Below are 11,344 nucleotides of genomic sequence, written 5' to 3'. Positions count from 1 at the left end.
CGCTCCCAAGATGTTTTTCTCACCAACTGAGTGACTCGGGCAGCGAAGATGAATAAAGTCTTCACAGGAAATGAGGATCTATGGCAGAAAAAAAGGTCAGCATCTTTGGTGGGGTTGAAAGGTCAGAGTTGAAGCGTAAGTGTTGGGGATTGTCGGGAGTGACCTGGAAGAAAGTTACTTTTTTGGGGTGTCGGGGGTTGAACTTTTGAAAAGTGCTGCCAATAGACGGCAACACTTTCTAAACACACTGCTATCTAAACACAAACTGCTTGTCCTGCAGACTCGTGCAAAACTCCCAATTTGGGAATTTCCATTTACTTTGTTTGAGGGATTTGAAGTGAAATGAATCCGCCAACAGGATGTTGAATTAGACTTACAGGAAGTAGATTTAATGCAATACTTTTCTTTGAGCAAACAAGAATAATTTGTCACGTTTAAGGTTCAAGGTTCAAGGTTTTATTCGTCACATGCAGAGTACACCACAGTGAAATGCTTTTTTCCATGCTCTTCAGATATTGCGTACAGTGGGATCCAAACACTAGTTGCTGAATCTAATACACTAAATACAAAAAGTACAAAAATTTGAATAGCTCTGATGTACATTAATGTAATGTCATGTAAAGTTTAACAAAGGTTTTGGCTTGAATACTAATAACTATGTTAAACACTACAATTAAACACAAATCCCTGCCATTTTGGAAATGAAGTAGTTGTTGTTTTTTTTATTAATCAGTCCAACAAAATAATACACAATAATACCATAGTAATACAATTCCAATTCCAAAACCAAACCCGGCCCAGCAACATTCAGAATAGCAATCAACAGAGCAATTGAGTGGACACACAAACATGACACAAACAATCCAAAAGTAGTCAAACAAAAATTAATTATATCAACAACAGTATAAATATTAATAAGAATTCCAACATGGCAGTGATTAGGAATCCCTCATTGACATTATCATCACAGTCATTTATACAAAAATAAATAAAAACATTTAAAAAATGAACAATAGTGTCACAGTGGCTTACACTTGCATCACATCTCAAAAACTTGACAACACACTGTGTCCAATATTTTCCACAAAGATAAAAGAAGTCATATTTTAGGTTAATTTAATATTTAAAACACATTTAAATAATGGATCCCATATTCCAAAATATGACTCATTATTGTCTAAACTAAATGCAGTTTTTTCTACTGATATAATATCCATAGCTTGTGTATAAATGAAGTAAATTAAGTATTTTTGCCATTAATTTAAAAGTTATAATACATCAAATTGAACTGTTTGTTTTATAAAAGATGATTTTATTTTAAATTTTCCATGATTCATTTTCCATTTGCTGTAATTCCGTTTAAATGAGGTTCTGTTACAATCTATGTTGCCGTTTTTGGTCTGGACCCCAGGGTGCAGATATAGTAGGCTAAGTGCAGATTAAAACTATCTTATTAGAGTGGGTACAACAAAACAAATTGGGGGGGGGGGGGGTTGAAAAAAAAAAAAATGACTCAACCCAAAAATGATCCAGCCCAGTTCAGAAAGCAATAATGACATTATAAGCATCCTGATTGGCTACCAGGAAAACAGGAAGTGGAAACAAAAATTAGAGAGCTGGACAGGAAATAAAACAAAAACTAATAACTGTCATGACAGGTGCTGTGTAATCATGTATGTAATGTAGTGTAAAGTGAGATTCTGGAACACACCAAAATTATTAGTTGCAATTTCATGGTTTTTAATTCCACAACAGTTTGAATTCAATTCAAATTCATGGAATTGGATTGGAATTTGGAAGACATTCCCAATTCAGTTCCACAAGCCCGCTGTACAACACAGCGCTGTGTTGTTGTGTTGATAATGCTACAGGTGGCCCTCGGCCTCTGGACCAGTCCCCGCGACAACGATGTACGTTGAGTTTTATTGGAGGTCAGAACCTGAACCTAAATTCCAGCTAAGTTCAATCGCTCCTGCTCTACACAGAACACAGTAAGAACATTTCAAATACTGGAAAACAAATTAAATACAAGACTTAAATAAAACTGAAATTAAAAAATAACTTATATTCCTGTGGTTGTCTTGCACACAGGAAGATGTGTTCCAGGAGAGGAAGAGGAACGCTTATTGGAAGACGGAAGTCTCAATAATGAGACCACTACGCTGCTTAATGATTTTATAAGAACAGATCCTCTCACTTCTTCAAAGATTCCATCTTTGCCCTTGATGACGGTCGCAGCCTTTGAGCGGCTAGGAAAGGGCATGCAGGGGGCCACCTGGGCAAATGAAGGAGCCGTGACATTTTGGCGAGGATCTGGATAGCTACAGAAAGACACAGACATGAATTTGGACCTCATTGGGACCTCCAACAAAAAGATGATGACATGAAATTGTGGGCTCCAAACGCCCCAATGACACCGAGGACAAGTTTGGCTGCTAGGTTGGTTAGTTAGGTAGAAAGTGAGGTGGTGCATATACACAGCACATTACTCATCCAACATTTAGTGTGGAAGACGTGATTAAATGTGCTGGGATCGGTGAAGAAGTGTTTTTGCAGCGCCTGTTAACGAGGAACTGTTGCCGTATGCGTTAATGGAACTAAAGAGCTTTACTTGCTGTGTAAAACTAGTCAGAGTGCGGCCAAGCCCCTCTGGACTCATGTTTGACACCGCTAACCTGCTTTGCTGCGATGAAGCAGCAAATGCGACATCGCTGACGGATGAACATGTTGCCAAACTATTTTAGGAGGATGTTTACGTTGCTCACGCTCAGACTCCAGCCACATATTTCACGCTGACCTCTTTGGGGCATCAGTAGCGACCTCTTTACCTCCTTCCTACGTGCCATCTACTCCCAGTTCTGCACTATTTATTGTGCATGTCATGCACAATATTACATGTACAATGTGATATATACAACGTCACATGTACAAAGTCATATGTAAAACGTCCCATGTACAACATCACATGTACAATGTGACATGTACAATGTGACATATACAACATCACATGTACAAAGTGATATGTAAAACGTCCCATGTACAACATCACATGTACAATGTGACATGTACAATGTGACATATACAACGTCACATGTACAAAGTGATATGTAAAACGTCCCATGTACAACATCACATGTACATGTCACATGTACAATGTGACATGTACAACAACCCATGTCCAAAGTCACATGTACAATGTCACATGTACAACGTCCCATGTACATTGTGACATGTACAACGTCCCATGTACAATGGGACATGTACAACGTCACATGTAAAACGTCACATGTACAACGTCCCATGTACAATGTGACATATACAACGTCACATGTACAATGTGACATGTACAATGTCACATGTACAACATCCCATGTACAATGTGACATGTACAATGTGACATGTACAACATCACATGTACAACGTCACATGTACAATGTGACATGTACAACGTCCCATGTACAATGTGACATGTACAACATCACATGTACAATGTGACAAGTACAGCGTCACATGTACAATGTGACATGTACAACATCCCATGTACATTGTGACATGTACAAGATCACATGTACAACGTCACATGTACAATGTCACATGAATAATGCAACATGTACAATGTGACATGTACAACATCCCATGTACAATGCGACATGTACAATGTGACATGTACAACATTCCATGTACAATGTGACATGTACAACGTCCCATGTACAATGTGACATGTACAATGTCACATGTACAACATCCCATGTACAATGCAACATGTACAATGTGACATGTACAACATCACATGTACAACGTCACATGTACAATATGACATGTACAACGTCCCATGTACAATGTGACATGTACAACATCACATGTACAATGTGACAAGTACAGCGTCACATGTACAATGTGACATGTACAACATCCCATGTACAATGTGACATGTACAACATCACATGTACAACGTCACATGTACAATGTCACATGAATAATGCAACATGTACAATGTGACATGTACAACATTCCATGCACAATTTGACATGTACAACGTCACATGTATAATGCGACATGTACAACCTGACATATACAATGTCCCGAGTACAGAAAAGTACAGCGCCCCAAGTACAATATCAAAGGTACAATATCCCCTTTCAGTTCAACGCTCAACATGACCCACACCCTCAAAAAAGAGCCGTTTGCTCACAAATGTGTTGTTGGAGAGCAAATGTTGCAAGTAAATGTTATGAGGAAATACCTCGGCTCCAGGTGCTGGCTCGGGGGTCGTGGGTTAGAGGTGAGAGGTCACACAGCGCCCCCTCAGGGCTGCATGAACCCTGACCTCCCAAAACTGATGAATTGTGTGCTAACAAGGACCAGCTCTGCCTGTACTGTGCCTGTTCTCTCTCCTCTGGACTCACCCCCCCCCCCCCCCCTTCTTTTCTCCCTAGTCATACCTGCTCAGCCTTTAAAGCACCTGGCCGTCTGTCCTGTCACGTAATTAACAAGGATCATCGTATCGCACGACATGACATAACCTAACCCTGGTATCTCTGTGCATGCGACACTTAACCACAGATTGAATGATTTCTTATTGGAGGGGGGGGGGGCTGTTATCAAAGTGCTCTCTTTCTAATGAGGCTGGCTGGCATTCACACACAAGTGGAAAACTAATCACAGACACGTGCATGGCACACACACGCACACACACACACACACACACATACACACACATCTGCACTTGGGGCCATTACACTCTTATACCATGGAGCCAATTAAAGCGATGAGTCTTATTAGCGGAGGTGTCCCGGCTCTCGTTAATCACTGGGGTTTCCTGGCAGGGGCTGGCGACACGTCCAGCTCTCCGTCATCTTTATGAGGCTCGTCTCATCACTCCTTAGAAGACACTCATCCCAACTTTAGTGACACTTATGATGGAGCCGAGCATCTTGGCCCAGCGGTGCATTCACTCATCCATGGGTCACCTCTGGATAAGCTGGGGAAAGAGGAAGTGTAGCTTTATTTTAGTGCCTTGGTTTTTTGTAAACCTCACTTTTGATTTGGACACATTAGTACCTATCATACCACGTCCTGGGCATGACGTTAAAGTGCATCCGGCAGTGGAGGTTCCTCTATGGGGTCTTTGGGGCACTAGGAGGTTAACCCCTCTACTACTGTTACCTCAGGTGGCCCTTGGCAAAGACCTAGTACCTAACTGCTCCCTAGCCAGGGATACGGTGAAGACTTCAATGGCGGAGCAGGCGGAAGACGGTAGATGTAAGAACTACCACCGATGGCGGAAGAGGGCACCCCCACATCCATGTGGGCCCAGGTATGGGGAAATAACAACCCAAGACCTCAACGGTGGAACAGGCGGAGGATGATTGCTAACCCTATGGAGCGTCACAACGGCTGGGATGGCGGATGAAGGCTGCAGCAGAAAAGGGTCCCCAGTCGTCTTGGACTCCATGCCACTGGACCCTGATCCGGATCTGTCAAGGATCGGGTGATGACTGTGTGTGCACCAGTCTCCCCACGTTTAACAAAGTTAGCACAGGCATCCTCCATAAAGGGATACCCCCCTACCAGGAGGATCGTCATACTCGCTCGAGTGACCGCCAATGATGATGATATCATACCACGGAACTGAGTCCCACACATTGCTGACTCAGTCGTGCTTTTTTAATTGAGTATATATATATATATATATATATATATATATATATATATACAAACCCCGTTTCCATATGAGTTGGGAAATTGTGTTAGATGTAAATATAAACGTAATACAATGATTTGCAAATCATTTTCAACCCATATTCAGTTGAATTTGCTACAAAGACAACATATTTGATGTTCAAACTGATAAACTTTTTTTTTTTTGTGCAAATAATCATTAACTTTAGAATTTGATGCCAGCAACACGTGACAAAGAAGTTGGGAAAGGTGGCAATAAATACTGATAAAGTTGAGGAATGCTCATCAAACACTTCTTTGGAACATCCCACAGGTGAACAGGCAAATTGGGAACATGTGGGAGCCATGATTGGGTATAAAAGTAGATTCCATGAAATGCTCAGTCATTCACAAACAAGGATGGGGCGAGGGTCACCACTTTGTCAACAAATGCGTGGGCAAATTGTTGAACAGTTTAAAGAAAAACCTTTCTCAACCAGCTATTGCAAGGAATTTAGGGATTTCACCATCTACGCTCCGTAATATCATCAAAGGGTTCAGAGAATCTGGAGAAATCCCTGCACGTAAGCAGCTAAGCCCGTGACCTTCGATCCCTCAGGCTGTACTGCATCAACAAGCGACATCAGTGTGTAAAGGATATCACCACATGGGCTCAGGAACAATTCAGAAACCCACTGTCAGTAACTACAGTTGGTCGCTACATCTGTAAGTGCAAGGTAAAACTCTCCTATGCAAGGCGAAAACCTTTTATCAACAACACCCAGAAACGCCGTCGGCTTCGCTGGGCCTGAGCTCATCTAAGATGGACTGATACAAAGTGGAAAAGTGTTCTGTGGTCTGACAAGTCCACATTTGAAATTGTTTTTGGAAACTGTGGACGTCGTGTCCTCCGGACCAAAGAGGAAAAGAACCATCCGGATTGTTATAGGCGCAAAGTTGAAAAGCCAGCATCTGTGATGGTGTGGGGGTGTATTAGTGCCCAAGACATGGGTAACTTACACATCTGTGAAGGCGCCATTAATGCTGAAATGTACATACAGGTTTTGGAGCAACATATGTTGCCATTCAAGCAACGTTACGATGGACGCCCCTGCTTATTTCAGCAAGACAATGCCAAGCCACGTATTACATCAACGTGGCTTCATAGTAAAAGAGTGCGGGTACTAGACTGGCCTGCCTGTAGTCCAGACCTGTCTCCCATTGAAAATGTGTGGCGCATTATGAAGCCTAAAATACCACAACGGAGACCCCCGGACTGTTGAACAACTTAAGCTGTACATCAAGCAAGAATGGGAAAGAATTCCACCTGAGAAGCTTAAAAAATGTGTCTCCTCAGTTCCCAAACGTTTACTGAGTGTTGTTCAAAGGAAAGGCCATGTAACACAGTGGTGAACATGCCCTTTCCCAACTACTTTGGCACGTGTTGCAGCCATGAAATTCTAAGTGAATTATTATTTGCGAAAAAAAAATAAAGTTTATGAGTTTGAACATCAAATATCTTGTCTTTGTAGTGCATTCAATTGAATATGGGTTGAAAAGGATTTGCAAATCATTGTATTCCGTTTATATTTACATCTAACACAATTTCCCAACTCATATGGAAACGGGGTTTGTATATATATAATATATATATATATATATATATATATATAGTGAGAGTCCAGTATATATATATATATATATATATATATATATATATATATATATATATTACTTGCGCTCTGCTTGTCGCACCTCGGGACACGCCCACGGCCACGCACATCCAGGGACGCGCTGGGCGCATCTCCGCCCTGCAGCAGCCGCCAGCTGCAATCATTCAATGGGAATCAGCGCACCTGCCAGCGACGAGCGAGCTGCCTTCATAAGCCCGCACAACCTGCCATGCCGGGCCGGAATATAACCTTCTGTTGGGGTACCGTTATCTCGTCTCCAGCTTCCTAGTTGCCTTCTGTCCTGATCACTGTATTTTTCCCTGCGTTGATTGTCGTGTCCTCCCTCACCCCGCAGTTCCCTGTGTGTATCCCCGAGTCAAGCTGTGCGTCTTGCGCTCCTGGATCTTCCCTGCCTCCCTCGTGCTTCCTGGTTCTCGACTCCTCGCTCGCCCCCGGACTACGACGACTCTTTCCTGCCTCTCGACGCCGCTTCTGCCCCTGGACAACCCTGCCTGCCTTGCCCTTGTCGGACAGCACCGCTCCTCTCAACACGCACCTCCAACATTTACGGTAAAACGCTCCAGTTAAATACTACACATAGTCTGTCACCCATTCCCTTTTGGATTTTGTCACACACACCATTCTATAGTTTATTAGTTTTGTTTATTATTATTATATATATATTAACTATATATATAATAAATTGTTGAACATTACTTCCCCCTGGTGTCTGTTGCCGTCATCTCCCTCTGTAAACCACAACATTTACATACACTTGTGAAGAACATAATGTAATGGCTGTCTTGAGTTTCCAATAATTTAATAATCATTTCTTTTTTGTGATAGAGTGATTGGAGCACATACTTGTTTGGCACAAAAAACATTCATGAAGTTTGGTTCTTTTATGAATTTATTATGGGTCTACTGAAAATGTGACCAAATCTGCTGGGTCAAAAGTATACATACAGCAATGTTAATATTTGCTTACATGTCCCTTGGCAAGTTTCACTGCAATAAGGCGCTTTTGGTAGGATTGTCCACAGGTTTAAGTCAGGACTTTGGGAAGGCCATTCTAAAACCTTAATTCTAGCCTGATTTAGCCATTCCTTTACCACTTTTGACGTGTGTTTGGGGTCATTGTCCTGTTGGAACACCCAACTGCGCCCAAGACCCAACCTCCGGGCTGATGATTTTAGGTTGTCCTGAAGAATTTGGAGGTAATCCTCCTTTTTCATTGTCCCATTTACTCTCTGTAAAGCACCTGTTCCATTGGCAGCAAAACAGGCCCAGAGCACAATACTACCACCACCATGCTTGACGGTAGGTTTGGTGTTCCTCCAAACATATTGCTGGGTATTGTGGCCAAACAGTTTTAATTTTTGTTTCATCTGACCACAGAACTTTCCTCCAGAAGGTCTTATCTTTGTCCATGTGATGTTATATATATATATATATATATATATATATATATATATATATATATATATATATATATATATATATATATATATATATATATATATATATATATATATATATATATATATATATATATATATATATATATGTGTGTGTGTGTGTGTGTGTTGACCTTTTGGAACAGATTATCAACAGAAAGGAAGGTAAAACAGCATCGATTTTATGCACACACACACACAAGTACACAATGCACACATACACACGGCTATGATTTCCATTGTAAAAGGAAGATGGTGTTTCTTCTTGCTGCGTGAGAAGCCATTATAATCCCCGCTGTTCAAGCACAGGCCCAGCGGGACGAGTGAAAGTGTGTGGACAACAATAATGTGACGCGAGGCGAGAAGCTGCAGAGAATCTGATTCCAGGGTAAATATCAGACTGGTCCCAGCTGAAAAGTGCTCTTGTTTTCTCGCCTGGCGGGGTTGAATGGCCTGCCTGGACCTCTGGACCACCTGCAGCTCTGCTGATGACAGATTCCCTCCACATCTCCCAGCTCTAATCCATCCTGCTTGTGTCCCCTACCTTCAATAGTCCCGTCACTCGTGCGCGTCTTTAGCCGCGTTGACGCCTGAGTGTCAGTGTGCAGGAAAGCAACAAGTCACTCAATTCCCACGCCGCTCTTACTCATAATCGCTAACCTGTTCTGGCCTGTCTCATGAAAGCTGCTCCTCGTCATTGACAAGCAGTGAACCTTGTCTCTTTTCCTGCTTCTAATCCAAACACATTCTTGCCTTTATTTGCGCTGCGCATATTTCTATTGATTGTCGAGGCTTACAGTGTCTGTGGAAGTTGGATAATCTGCTTCCTCCGCACTGCCAACGTGTGCGCACACGCATTTACTAACGTGAAATATGTGATGGTTTCTTACCGTTTCGAGTCACGGCTGCGTTTGTCGCGACTCCAGGACGCAGAGGCGGCAGGTAATGTGCAGGCTAAAATGTGCTGACAAAAATAATGGCGCAGGGAAGTGCACGGAAAGGCAAAAGAGTCCCAGGAAGCGTAGGGAAAGAATCCTGATTGCTAATCAGGGACAGGTGGTGAGGGAGCCAGCGCTCAGACAAGCCAACTGACGGCAAATGGAGGCAAACAGGAAGTGGAAACAAAATAACAGTGTTGGACAGGAAATAAAACAAAAGAGCAGCAACTAATAATAAATGCCATGTCAATCACACTAATTACTTACAGTTGGACCTCATTTTTGTTAATACAGTGGAAGCTAGATTTACCACCCATTCATTGTAAGAACTTTTCCATGACAGACTGAATAAAAATATGCTTTGTCTCAGTGTACAAGCGTTTCATCTGCCTCGAATTCTCACCAGCATTGAAAGTAAACAGGTTTTTAAAAAGAGAGTAATATTTTATCTGAGTTTTTAAATTAGTTTGCTCATTGATGATTTGTTTTATATTGTGTAGTTATATTTATATGGTAATTATTATTCTGTGACTGTAAATTGTTTGCTTGTTTTTTATTGATGCTTTTATTTGTTTCTGTATTGTGTAGTTATAATTATATGCTTTTACTTGTAATTGTATTGAATTGTGGACCCCAGGAAGACTAGTGGGTTGTTGAGGCAACCAGCTAATGGGGATCCTTAATAAAAATCAAATCAAATCATCCATGGCAGCCATGTTGTGCCTTGTAGCACATCTCTTGTTCATCTCCGGTGCTAATTCAGTCAGCAGAGCCGTGATGCTTTTAGCTACTGCGCTACTTTGTGTGCTTTTTAAGGGTCTCTAGCCTGTTTACAACATTTTTCTAGTATCTAGTTTAAATATGAGTCCACAGAAAGCAATGGACAAGCGATGTGCGGTTTGAAACATTTAGGAAGTGTATACAGCGTTGTCCACACTGCCAATTGGTCCAAATTTCCACTACACACCAAGGAAATTAACCAACGTGGATTTTAGTTATTCCTAATCATTGTAGCGACCTGGCTGTAATTTCAAACTGTGAGTGCGCAATAGGGCTAGTGTGTGTGTGTGTGTGTGTGTGTGTGTGTGTGTGTGTGTGTGTGTGTGTGTGTGTGTGTGTGTGTGTGTGTGTGTGTGTGTGTGTGTGTGTGTGTGTGTGTGTGTGTGTGTGTGTGTGTGTGTATGTTCTGGCAATGCTTATTTAATGGGGACATCGCTCTGTTTACACAGTCACCTTTAGGGCAGTGGTCCCCAACAACCCTTTTGTGCGAATGAGTGTAAATGGGGGAGGGAGGTTTTTTGGATTGGTGCATTAATTGTAAGCGTATCTTGTGTTTTTTATGTTGATTTAATAATTTGTATTTATTTTATTTTTTTAAATTTTTTAAATTATTTTACGGCCCGGTACCAAACGATTCCACGGACCGGTACTGGGCCGCGGCCCGGTGGTTGGGGACCACTGCTTTAGGGGACCTCTGATGGTATGGGGACAAAAAAACAGGTCCCCTAAAGGGAAACCTTTTGAAATGATAGTCAGATCCATTCTGAAGATGCCTAAGTGCTTTTCAAGCTTTGGCCCATAAAACATGTTTACTGGTTAGTTTGAGTGTGAGACA

General features: G+C 41.8%; 1 long non-coding RNA gene across 1 annotated transcript; it reads right to left on the bottom strand.

The window, feature by feature from the left end:
- Positions 1-1,868: 1,868 nt before the first annotated feature.
- Positions 1,869-9,765, bottom strand: LOC133647954 (uncharacterized). Its single transcript, XR_009825812.1, has 3 exons — positions 9,682-9,765; positions 4,750-4,981; positions 1,869-2,321 (listed from the first exon to the last, which is right to left on the bottom strand). It is a non-coding gene; the product is annotated as an uncharacterized LOC133647954 (long non-coding RNA).
- Between the last annotated feature and the right edge of the window lie 1,579 nt (positions 9,766-11,344).

This window comes from Entelurus aequoreus, linkage group LG04, assembly GCF_033978785.1.
Source record: "Entelurus aequoreus isolate RoL-2023_Sb linkage group LG04, RoL_Eaeq_v1.1, whole genome shotgun sequence".
NCBI classification, from domain to species: Eukaryota; Metazoa; Chordata; class Actinopteri; order Syngnathiformes; family Syngnathidae; genus Entelurus; species Entelurus aequoreus.
The sequence above is the reverse complement of the archived record's forward strand: the minus strand, read 5'-3'. Positions and strand labels throughout refer to the sequence as shown.